This window comes from Equus quagga, chromosome 13, assembly GCF_021613505.1.
Source record: "Equus quagga isolate Etosha38 chromosome 13, UCLA_HA_Equagga_1.0, whole genome shotgun sequence".
In the NCBI taxonomy this organism is placed as follows: Eukaryota; Metazoa; Chordata; class Mammalia; order Perissodactyla; family Equidae; genus Equus; species Equus quagga.
The window spans coordinates 49,333,901-49,346,807 of NC_060279.1; the positions used below are offsets into that span (position 1 = coordinate 49,333,901).

Here is a 12,907-nt window from a genome sequence, read left to right on the forward strand (position 1 = left end):
GATTTCCTTAATCTCTATCAGCATAAAGCAAATAAGTAAATAAAAATCTTGAAAAGTAAAAAAGCAATAATCCATTTTTGCTGCTCATTCATTCACTTATTCTTACAACAAATAGATTCTGATAACATCCCTATGTGCCAGGCAGTTTGCTAAAGTACTGAGAATACAACATGAGCCAAAAAAGATGGTTCCTGCCCTCATGGAGCATATAACCCAGAGCAGGGAAATAAGACAGCAATCAAGTGACTGCAGAAATATATGGTGAAACTTCACCTGTGAAGCCTGCCGTGAAGAAGGCCATAGGGTGCCGAATAGATTAGAATAAGGGCTGGCAGACCAGAAGGAAAATAATGAAACAGACCAGATGAGAGATGACAACAGCAAGAACTAAAGTGGTAAGGGCAGGGGGCGGGGTGGGAGTGATGATGGGGAAGGTTGAGAAGTGGATGGATTCTAGAGATGTTCCCCTGGACTTGAGGATGAGTTGGGAGGAGTGAGCAAGAAGGGGCTGCCAAGGAAGACAGCTAGGTTTGGGGATTGCCTACCTGGATGGGTTGCAAGCCCATTCATGGAAGTAGCGGAGGGTGAAGAGGATCACTCTTGGGATGGGGAGTGGCTGAATCATGGATACATTTTAAATGTACTGGGATTGCGGCACCAAAGGATGTCTGTCGTTTATGGGAAAGGTCTGGAATAGAGAGCCTTCTTTGTGAGAATCTTTTTAAGACTCATAGGTACAGATGTTCAGTGAACATGAATGAGATTGGGAAGAGAAGAAGCCTGGAGCAACTCCAATATTTAATGATGGGGACGTCGATTCAGCAACAGAGCCTGTGAAAGAGCGGCAAGAGTTGTAGAAGGGCAGCTGAGAGAGAGGGCCATTCCTGAAGTCAAGAGAAGACTTCAGTAAGCAGAGAGGGATCGGTCACGTTGAATACTGCAGAAACATGAAGGACGATGAAGCTGAAATCTATCTGTTGGATTTAGTGACACTAAGTCACCTTGCCATTCACAAAAGAAATTCAAGGGAGAGAGAGTGTCAGCTGCCCTCAAGGAGTCGTGAAGACAAGACAGGCACGCAACTGCACAGAACCACATCCAGAAGAAACTCAAATAACTCAACTCCACTTTCAGTAGGAGAATATAGAAAAGTAGATGAGCGAGAGGGAATCCTGTGGCTAATGAAGCATTACATATACAAAGAAAATGTGGTGAATCCCTATCATACAGTCTTGATTTATTATGGAAGGAAAAAATAATAAGGATTATGTCCTTAGCATATAAATTATCCCTCAATAGGTAAACAGAGTCCAAAAATGTCTGTAAAGGAAAATACCTCAGAACAAACGGACAAAAAGATTTTCTTACAATAAAGCAGAAGACGCATCTTTTGGGATCAGTGAAAAGGCCTCATTTGCCAATAAACTGTAAGAGTTGCACGTCCTGGGAACTGTTGGTGTCTGGCTGTGATAAGCACAAGGCAGTTCCATGCCTGCTCCTCTACCGCATGTCCCTCCTCATCGCCATTAGCTCAGGGGCCACTGGAGCAGCTGAGTCATAGATGACAAAAAAGGAAGAAGAAAAAGTCATCCTCTGCATCACAAGTGGTGGCAAAAGGGAGAAAAAAATGAGCCTTCCCAACACCCTTTCACTGCTGGGAAATGTCATATATTAAAAGGTACTGTAGATTGATTTCACCTCAAGACTTGATTCTAAAAAAGGGACAGCTCACAATCAAACATACAAGTGCTGAGCAAGAAATACCGCCCACCTCCAATTTCATTCACCCACACCCTTTACATATGAGCAATTATCCAGACGTGTTCAGAAGAAAACGACATCTACTACAAGAAACAGGATTGCCTCTGACTCTGGGACAACAAATTTGTAAGCCTGAAATGGCCACTGTCATGTACTTTCTCAATATTGATCGAAAAACAAGAGAATCAGACGAAATTTTGTAGTTAAAGTTAAGGCATGAAATAGTAACTGAAAATTTCTAATAAAATTTGAAACTTTATTTCTCACACAGCAATTTAGTTTTGATAAACATTGATGTTGGGGAACTTTTAAACTATCAGATTAGTCTACAGAGCAACGTGAATTACTACAAGTCTGCAATTTTTGGAATCAAAAATGTAAAGACTAATTGGAAAAGTGAATTTTTCCCTTTGATTCTAACATGTGTAAAGAATGCAATTCACCCACAGTGAATCCTTGCCCTTTCATCTGAGGTCCTGTCAGCTCTATTAAGTAAGCACAAGATAAACTTCCAGGTCCCCAAACCTGAAAATGAGTAACTGACTGACCGTACTTTCTCTCTAAGTAGGCTTCTGGTATATATTTTCTTTCTTGAACACATCCCACATTTTCCCAACTTCAGGCCATCTCCTCCCTTTGAAATGCTGCTTCTTCGCACCCTGATTCCAACATCCCCCTTCCCCCAGCTAGTGGCCTCCGGGTTAAAACACCTCCTCTCCTGCAGGGACCCTTCTCAACTCAGGCCACTGGAGTTGCTGTCTCCTTTGGAATCCTCAAAGTCCTTCCTTCCTGTCTCTTTTATGGGTGTTATCAGCGTGTGCTGATAATAACGAGCTCTTCCTATGCTTGATCCCATCACCCACATCCCCCACCACACTGGAAGCTCCTTAAGGGCAAGAACCCATCTTGTGCCCTATGCCTCTTTTGCAGGATCAGCTACATACAGTTGTTTATCCGCAGAAGGGGCACAATAAGTATTTGGACTTAATTTTTCATTCTCACATGAATTTTTTTTTTTAGTGAAAGAGGAAATTACAACTGTAGAGCAAAGAAACAAAAGTCACAAAAATAAGGCATAATAAGAAAAAGGGATTCAAATCTTGACATTATATTACTTGGGTTCCAGGAAAAGGAACCCCCCAAAAACAGTCTGCAAATCTGTAATGATTGACTCATTTATTCAACAAATGTGTACTGAGCCTTCGTTATGGAATATATACACACACAGGATTAATAAGCCTTGGAGACATAAGCACCAAAAATACTATCTCCCAATAGGCAGGCTCTCTTTATTATTGGGTTCTGATCTCAGCAGAGCCCGTGGGAACACTCAGCAATCCCTTGCAACTCTTCCTACCCATTTCCCAGAGCAGCTCTGCCGAATCTCTCCCCGTCCCCTCAAGGTCTCTGCCCAAATCCTCACCCCCTCCTCCACTAAAGAATTTAGTTGCTTACCGAGGAATAACAGAGGCCATCAGTTGAATTCTTCCACTGCCACCCTAACACCAGCACTTAAATCATGCTTTTCCTTCCTCTCCCAAGGAAAATATGTCCATCCACCTCTAACTCCCACTCCCATCCAGACTTGCCTCTAACGATTTACCTCTCATCTGATTCTTCAACTTTTCCAACTCCACTGCTTCTTCCCTCGACTTATAAAAATGTCCAAATCCTGCCTATCCTTGGACAGGGGGAGGGGGTGGCAGGCTGGGAAGTAGAGTGGGTCAAGACCACTGAAACCACCAAGCCTCTCTCAAATGGATCTCACCACCCTCCCTCATTCCCACTAACCCAGTGTCCATCTCCACATCTCGATCTTTCATCCACTCCTAAACCTCCTGCAACGTCTTCCTCTATTTAATGAACTGCTATCATTCAGTGTACTTTGCATTCCTAATTCCCAAATCTCATGGACACTTCCCCCTATTATCTCTGTGTCAAATGATCACTTTTCCTCCTCTGATATTTTCAACCATTCTCTTTTTGAGAGAGTATTTTCATTTGGAAACAGTTACTCTCCACCAGTTTTCAAATTCCCCTGAAGATTTTTCAGTTTCTTCTTAACACATGCTCTGATAATTCATCAGGTCTGTTGCATCAACCACCAACAACACTCTCCAGTCTACATCTCTGTCATTGTACCGTTGCAATTTCCAGCTCTTTCTGAATATCACCATGGATGTCTTACCAACAACTCAAATTCAACAAATCCCACACAGAGCTTATCTTTACCAATCTCAGACATGTTCCCCTCAAATAACCCATCACCATCTGTTAAATTTTGCATCCAAAAACATCGCCACCTCTCATCCTCTCCCTTATCTTCCACATAAGGTCATTCAGCTCTGCCAACTACACACACATCTTTCATATCACTTCTTCAAATGGTGCTGCCAATCCTAACCAACCCTCAGATTCCTGTTTCTCTCCTAATTCATCCTCCACACTGTCTGGAGTTACCTTTCTTTCAATTTACCTCCTAAATAGCATTTTATTATATTGTACAAAAAAAAGAGGAAAATACTGAAAAGTGTGACTAACAGAAAAAGCATTTCTCACCTTACCCCAATATGACCATTCAGTGTTTTGGCATAAGACTTTCCCATCGTTTTTGTTTTTCCTCTCTGCAATGTATGTAATCTTTAAGACAAAATTGGGAGGAAAGTGTATATTTAATACACTTTTTAAACTTAAAGATATTCCACAACCATTTTCCTCACCATTACTTTCTAAGATGTGGCTTTTAATAGCTACACAGTATGCTAAGGCATGTGTACAGTATAATTTACTTCATCAATTCTCAGTAGGATTAGCCTTCCAAAATGGAAATCTTATCATGCATGTCCCTGTGGGGCTTAAAATCCATCAAAGACTGCCCACAGTTGACTCATTACAAACTCCTTTCCTCAGTCATTCACAAATTGACACCACCTTATCTATATAGCCTTCCCTCTTTCCACCCTGCTGTCAACCTCACTCTCTTACTCCCATGATCCCTCACTTCTTGGTTCTGCCAGTTCCTCCCCTAGAAGTGCCTTTTCCTCTTACTGTCCAATGATGAGAGGCCTTGCTGCAAAGATGCCCAGACTGACTTTCACACAGAGTATGATTGGTTTCTTCATCCTTCTCCCTAATTAGGCTGTGAGCCCCTCCAGGAGACACATCATCTTACTGTATAGCTGAAGACTCATGGCAGCCCCTCAAATTAGTAAGCGGGACAAGGGTTTCTCATTTGGGTGTCACCAGTGTAGAATTTACTATGTAATACTTATAATGAGAGTATATGTGCCATGTCTGATGTTGGAACTTCAGAGTTGGAATTTTACATGTATTTGGATAATTATTTGATTGACATATTTGCCCTGTACATTGACCGTAAATGTCACAATGGAATTGCATCCCTTTTTGTTCACCGTTTTGTTCTGAATATTGGACATAATGTGTAGAATGTGGTAGGTGCTAAATGACTATTTCCTGCATAAATGAATAAATGACCCTGTGAGGTCATGAATAGTGTGATCTCCATCCTTAGGGATGTTTGGTGGGGTTTCACATCAAATATCAGAAGATAACATGTCAGTATGTTTCAATGTCCCGTAATAACTTTTCTGAAGGTTTCTTGTCTCTCATGAAAGAAGGTACCCACAACCACATGCCACGCTGTGCTCAGGGCTATATGCCATGTTGCCAGGAGCAATAGGAAGTTTGGCTTTTGAAGGACACCAGTCTGAACAGCTCTGATAGGCCCCCTTGACATGACAAAAGCTGGCTTTGAAATATAACTCCCTCAGTTGTTCCTGGCTTTGTAAATTAGATCTATTTCTCAAAATGGATGTGTACAATGAATTTTGGTATCAAATTAGTTTGGCAATATTTCGAAAACTTTTTAACGGAGCTCTTGTTGTGAGCCACTTTTAAAACTACAAAAGACTTCCTTAATTTTCCTTTTATGTAGACCATTCATGAGAAACTGAATTTTCCTATCCTGTATTTGGGACCTAAGATAGATGGCCAATCAAAATTAAGACATTCTGCCCCTTCCCAATTGAGTCAGGGCTCCAAAGGTGACCAGGTGTTAACGGATGTGACAAGAAAAATAAGAGGTCATATTTTTGCTTCTGATTTGCAGAATGATCAAAAAATCTTCATATTTTTTCCTCAAGAGTAGACTCTTTCAACTCCCAATTTTGTTTTCATGAGAGGCACAAGGTAGATCAGACAACCCAACTGAAAAAAAAAGTTCACCCAGCTTTCGTTCTGAGAACAGTCAGATCAAAAGAATTTTTCTGAAGGCAAAACAGGTGGGTTTTTCCCCTTTATACTTACAAGTGAAACAAACATGTACTTTGTACTTTCATTGAACACAGAAGAAGTGGACAGAAACCAAGCTTCCCCCAGCTTCCGTGATACTCACACCTGCAAAGGATGATTTCTGTCCTGCAAAAGGAACAGGCATCTGAAACCAGTGACTTATAACTGAGGCAAAGGGAATAGGATCTCAGTAGCAATATTCCAAACACCTTATGCAGAATAATGTGCAAGGGAGAAATAAATGGAAGCTAATGTTCAAAAGTATTTAAGCTTGGACACACACACACACTCATATGCCCACATGCACATCCATCCTCTTCCTCTCAGGAACCAGCTCTTTGGGAAAGTGAGAGCTACAATTTTTATTCAAGTTCAGCAAGTCCATAAATTGCACCACAAAATGAAAGTAGTAATGGTAAGTTCCCAGGAGAGGTTAAAAAATAAATGGATAAATAAACTACAGGGTGATGAAAAGCAATAAAGCACATTTTATACAGAATATCATCTGAAGAGAATTACTTACTGGCAAGAATAAAGAGAGACAATTGGTTATAAATATTTGACAACCCTAGACACTCTCTTTTGTCCTTCCCAACCCCTCTTTTTCTCACAAGAAAATTTCCTCAATGTCTTCTCTATTTCATCCCAGTCCATTTCAGAATCTTATGAACATGGCGCCTTGTAGAGACTGTGTCCCATCCAAACACGCAGTCAGTGCCTTTCTGCCACCTCTAGAAAGTCCACTTTTCCTACAAAGCCTCCCCTTTTACTTGGAAGAAAGTGTGGTAACTATTTCCCAAACTCCTATCCATTTAAGCGCACACCTACTCAGACGGCTCTTCAGTCATTGCCGCACTCCTTACATTCAACGTCAATCCTTCAGATGCGTCTTCAGTGTTTATAACTCTCCCTGTGGGCACATGCTCTTTAAACATTTACCTTCACCAATATTGAAAGGCTAGAATTTTATGTCTTAGGGGAACAGATATTTTCTGATAATCCAAAATTCCCCTACAACCCTCCCACCCACAATTTTAAGAGTAATTTTATAGTCTCTCCTTCAAACTCCCAAAAGAATCCTCTAATACTGGCAAACAAATCTGTTTGTCCTTGATGGCAGCTACAGCTAATTATTTTCTAAAAGTCAGGCTCCTCTTCCATGGTACAGAACTACAGGCAGTTTCTAAACCCCTTGCATTTTGGTGGGGCCATGCAATCATCTCCCACCATCACTCTCGCCAATGCAACGTGAGCAGAAAGGATGTGTGTCACTTTGGGGCCAAAGCGGTTGGAAAGCAAGTGTGGCTTCTCCACCTTCTGTTTCCTCTTCTATCCCAGCTGGTTGTTGGCACTTAAAAAGAAGATGGCAGCGCCTCCACCAGCCAACCAGACCAACCTTGAACTGTAGGTGAACGAGAAATACACCTCTACCTTGACCTCTTTATATATTTGGGTCTAATTGTTACAGCTGGTAGGCTATTCTGACTGGGTCACCATCTCGTACTCATTTCTACTTCTCATAGCTTTTGAGGCCATCTGAATGGTTTCACATTAGATCATTCTGTGAGATCTAATCTCTGATCAATTCCACCTCTCTAATAAAAACTTCCACCAAAAATCATCCTCTCACCACTTAGATATTGTTTGTATTACATTCACTTGCAGCTGGTTACATCACTCTTTCAATCTCTCCATCAATAAATATTTATTCAGTACTCTTACGTCAGACGCAAAGTTATTTTGCCAACCTGATTATATGACACTGGAGGAGAAAGGAGTTTTTTTCAGTTTGCTTGCTTTCCTGTGACAAACAATCCAGCTGTGTCACATGCCAGTGGCTACAAGGGTTTATGTTAAATGACCAATAAAGGGTTTAATTAGCTCATTTATGACAACACCATCAGCACCACACAGGGAGGAGTGGTGAACAGATCTTCCGTGAAGAACTTATTCTCCTAAAAAGAGGAACGCTGCCTGCTGTGGTGGATAGGGCGTGGGTTTGCAGTCTGTGAACATGGTTCAAATCTCACCCCCAGCTGGGGTTACGTAAGGTCCTTAAATCCTCAAAGCCCCCACTTCCTCATCTACAGAACAGAGATGATACTGATGCCGACCTTGGTCCATCAGATGACAAAAGATGCGAAGAAATCCGTTCTACCTTTAAGACATCCTAACATGGCCTTCACAGGAGTCAGGAGTTCAGACAGTGATTTTGGAAACAGAGAAGATCTTCTTGTCTCCTCAAAATGCCATTCCCTGATGCCAAGTAACTCTTCAAAATTCATTTCTTCAGTAAACATGGAGAATAGCCATGTGGCTCTCCACTAATAATTACCGAATAATTTGCGAAAGGAAAGTAAGTATCAAAGTCAGCACTCCAGACCAGCTTTTCCAAATCTCACCAGCGCTAAAAGATCTAACAGATAGACTACATTAACAGCAACATTTATTGGCACTTCACCACATTTTGCCTTGACCATAACCCTACCAGGAAAGTTTATTGTCTTTCCTGGTTGCAGATGCAACTGATTCTCAGAGAAGTTTAACATCTTGTTCAAAAGTCACATAGCACACGCACATGTGATGGACACAGGATTTGAAGCCAGTCTGTCTGATGGCAGACGGTGTGCTCTTAACGACCGCTGCAGTGTTTATACTCACTCCTGCCCTTCCAGAGCACAGCTGGCTCATAGATAATCTTCAAATTCTTGCAGCAAGGTGCTTGATTCTGAATTTCCCCCCAAAATTCATCTGGAAATTCTCCAAATTCTCATGGGAAAAGGGCAGAAGATTATCGATAAATCTCTATTTCACTACAGTGAAACTTGAGTATTATATTTTCTTCCATTTATTCTCACGAGAATTTTGCTAAGAGAAATTCTGAAAACAACCTCCACCCCATCATCAACAATTACCAAATATTAATATCATGAACCATGGGCCAGCGCCATGGAAGCACTATATCCAGTATTACTAAATGCTGTTCACAAAAGAGTATGGAATTCTACCTATGAGTTTCTCTCGTTCTTTTCTAACTGAAGACTTAAAAGCCTACATAAAATAGTAACTAGGAGCTTAAAAAAACATGTAAAATACCATATAATCAAGATTGTTTAAATGTATAAAACTGTCAAGTAGATTATCCTTTATGCAATTCAAATGAGCCTTTGGGAGACAGAATTAACTGAGGGCAAACAAGAGCTTAACTTTAAAAGACAAAGAGTTGGCTTATATCAAGTTGACACTTCTAGATAAGATACTGCATTATACCAGGTTATACTCGCAATAATAATTTTTGATTGGCATATCATTTGCCACTAACTACCGCTTGGCTTCCACTGAGCACACGCAACATACTATAAACTGTTATGAAAGACGTCTTTGTATTGTTCAATATTTACAGGGTGCGTTATTTTATAAATGCTAGAGTTGGCATAAGTTAAAAAAAAAGGCATTAAAACATTTCAGATCAAAACGATCCCCTTTGCCTTACAAAAGAAGTACTTTTAAAGACAGGTGACAATTCTGTTCAGAAATTTTCACACCAAGGCTAAGACAGTGTTCGGCGGTAAAAACAGAATTGCTCTGTTCAGCTGCACAAACAGATTTCTACATTGCCTCTATTTGCGTATTCCTGAATATCCTCTTTCAGATCCCACTTTTAGGGGGAGCAAAATCAATTTTCTTTTGGACAAAAAAGTGAGATCTGGTCTAATGATTTTAATCTTTTAAATAAACATGAACTGAACTTGGAACACAAGCTTTTCCCTTAAGAAAAGATCTTTGTTGTTCAGAAAGATCTCTTTCAACCCATGAACAGTTAATGCCAGTGACAGGCTAGCCTGGCAAAAAAATGGAAAATGCCTATTTATACCAATTCTTCTTAAAAGAAATAGCAAATGTTAAAACACACACACAAAGCCTGCAACCAAATTATCCTGCCCCAACGTAGACGGATGCTAAGTTTAATTTTTGAAGCAAATTATGTTCCTCAATTCAATTTTAAACAAATAGAAAATGAGAAACAGAAAACTACAACATAAAACTTTTATTGCCTCTTTGCTAAAAAAGCACACTCATGTTTATGAAATAGAGTGTCCCTTAGCCTCAAAAGGGGAATTATTCTGAAATTCGGCAGTACTTCAGGATCCTCACCAACAGCAGCCCAGCGCCGCCTTTCCAGGACTGTTTCAGCCCCGCTGATAGTTATTGTTTGTACAACTGTAACTAAGTACATTACCAACCAGTTGTTCAATCTATATAAATTTAAGAAACACACATTGCCAAGGAGTGACTCATATATCAGTCTATTATATGCTACAGGGCTGACTGCATTAAACAAATCACTCTGCCTACAGCTGAAGAATAGAAGCTATATACAGAGCAGAGGTTATTGTCTAATTTAAATCTTGGCTCGCTTCCCAGTGCTGTACAAGATTCCAATTTGTGGAAATGTTGCTCTTTGCTACTGCCAGAAAGGCTGCAGAAAATGGTATTGGGAGCCTTCCAGAAATATGTCTGCAAAATGCCAATCAACAAGTCACTAAAGATTAACAGTATGACTGTACCAAATTAATTTAAATTATAGAAACATATGGCTAGGATGTTTGCTTTGCACTTAAGACAACACCTACCTTACAAAGAACTAGGTTTGTTTCACAGTATAAAATAATATCCCAATGTTCAAATTCCTGCAAATTGTGGACATCAGCTAATAAATCGGGAGCTGGATGTCCTTGCAGAACCAATCTTTTGAACGTTTAGGGTCTTATCTTTAATATATTCAAAACATATGGGAAAATACTTTCTTATAACAAGGTATTTTTCTCCCACAAAGATAGAAAGAAAAAATCAACGTTATTCAGCGACTGAAAACAATTTGCTCTATAATGTGAAGAAAATTCTAGGTTTATTGAGATTTGCCGTAGGACCCAGAGGATGATGCGATCTATTGCACATTATTCCCAATTCTAAAATATGATATTGGGCTAAGAATTTAATATACAGCCTGGAGAAATTCACCAATTATATGGCCAAATCATGAAAATCAAAAGACAACACAATTTATACCCTGCCAGCTGCTCTCAATATATATTATATTCATGCTGCCTCTCCATTATTTTCATGGGAATCTTTAATATATACAATCATGTCATCAACCAAAGGGGGGGAATCAGTGGCACTTCAAGCCGTAGTCATACACTAGCATTCGCTGTATTTCAACTGAATAGGAAGGGAACTGTTTCATTTTTCTCTCCACTGCTTTTCTATTATTGCCTAGCTAATGGAAATACATCAAACAAATGTTCTACAAGAGCAATAAATATTAAAGTTGACCTATCCATCTGGGAGAAATGAGAACAATACTGCTCACTTTTAGCCCAAATATGACACTGATAAATGAAGCGATGAGATTCCATCATACTTTCAACAACCTGGGCTGGGAGCCCCTGCGTGATCCTGGTACCAGCAATTTTCTTCATTCATCTTCATTAGGCAGTCACTTGACCTGCCTCCCAACGTCCCTGTCAAATCAGAACCTTTGGGGGGCTTGTTGTACTTTCTAACAATGTAATCTAAATGTGCTCTTCATGGGTTTTTTAAAAAAAAAAAGCCAGAAGGCCTCAATGTGTATGAAAGAGGTGCATACAATTCCTCTGGAAGCAAAGAGACATCAAATGCTACTCATGATTAAAAGGGAAACCTCGGTATAAAACTGGTCCAAGCAGCCGCCTGCTCGCCAGCGTATCGCCCCGGTGGCAGGGGAGGTCTCTGAGTGTGCGAACAAGCACCCCCTGAGCCATAGAAAGACAATTACGTATTCAAATGAAGGATATATGCAGGCCTTATCACAGATGTAGAAATGCTTTCCATTTCCTTCCTCAATCACAGTTTCAAGTGAGCTGGAACAAGAAAGGAGGACATTCTTAGCCGAACACAATGAGCGAGTTTCATCACATTAGCAGTTTTACATTACAGACCCATTATTTTCTATTTCAACGGCATAATAAGAGAGGTGCTGATTTGATTATTCCGTAATAGTGAAAATGAATACCAATGCAATATAAAATTGCTATTATAACACAAAACTACTAATATGATTCACGAGACCCCCTGGAAATTAGGTTTTATAACTATGATCACAGGGGCAAAATTAGAAAGCCAGTAGGCAAGAAGGAACGAGGTGCCCCCACCCCAGTGCTAGCGATGCAGACAGCTGCTCGAATGAAGCCAGGCGGCATTTACTTCGGAACGAGATGCAAAACCCAGTTCTTGTGCATTATTTGAGAGGTATTCCTTTCGTTTTTCTTCATGGCATGTGTTCCAAATACTCACAACGTTAACTAAAGCTGTGTTCGAGAGTAGTATTAATGCGAGGTTTTCTGATTTAAAAAATAAAAACAAAAATACATAAATGAGAGAACGCTAGGGAAAGTATGAAGAATGCATCACCTCTGGAATCAGATTTTTAGGACCAGACTGATTCTGAAAATCCACAATAAACAAAATGATGACGTAAAATTGCCTGAGGGTTTTGGTCAAAGTCTCTCTTTTATTGCTGTCCCCCACCTCAAATAAAAGGATGTAAACGTCATTGTGATTATTTCTAAAGCAATCTCCTCCCAAGCAGTCTGGAAGGATCTAAGCCCACCTGAGGATACTCTCAGCGGGCAGAGAGTACACACCTAGACTTGAGGTTCTACTGAGCTGAAAATATGCTTTCCCTATGGCTTCAAACATACCCCTGCCTGGACAGGCACAAGGGGAGCAGAGAAGGTGCTGAAGTACAATTCTAGGGTCACCCCAAGTACGAAGTAGGCATGCAAGGCCCTTC

General features: G+C 40.3%; 1 protein-coding gene across 6 annotated transcripts in view; it reads right to left on the reverse strand.

Moving 5' to 3' along the window:
* TOX3 (TOX high mobility group box family member 3) overlaps positions 1–12,907 on the reverse strand; it is a 102,261-nt gene that overhangs the window by 45,481 nt on the left and 43,873 nt on the right. Inside the window, exon 1 of one of the 6 annotated variants that reach the window (XM_046680577.1) lies at positions 1,369–1,482. The exons of the other annotated variants lie outside the window; for them this stretch is intronic. The gene's annotated coding sequence lies outside the window, so the exon portion shown is untranslated. Of the gene's footprint in view, positions 1–1,368; positions 1,483–12,907 lie in introns of those variants that run through there. 6 annotated transcript variants of the gene reach the window in all.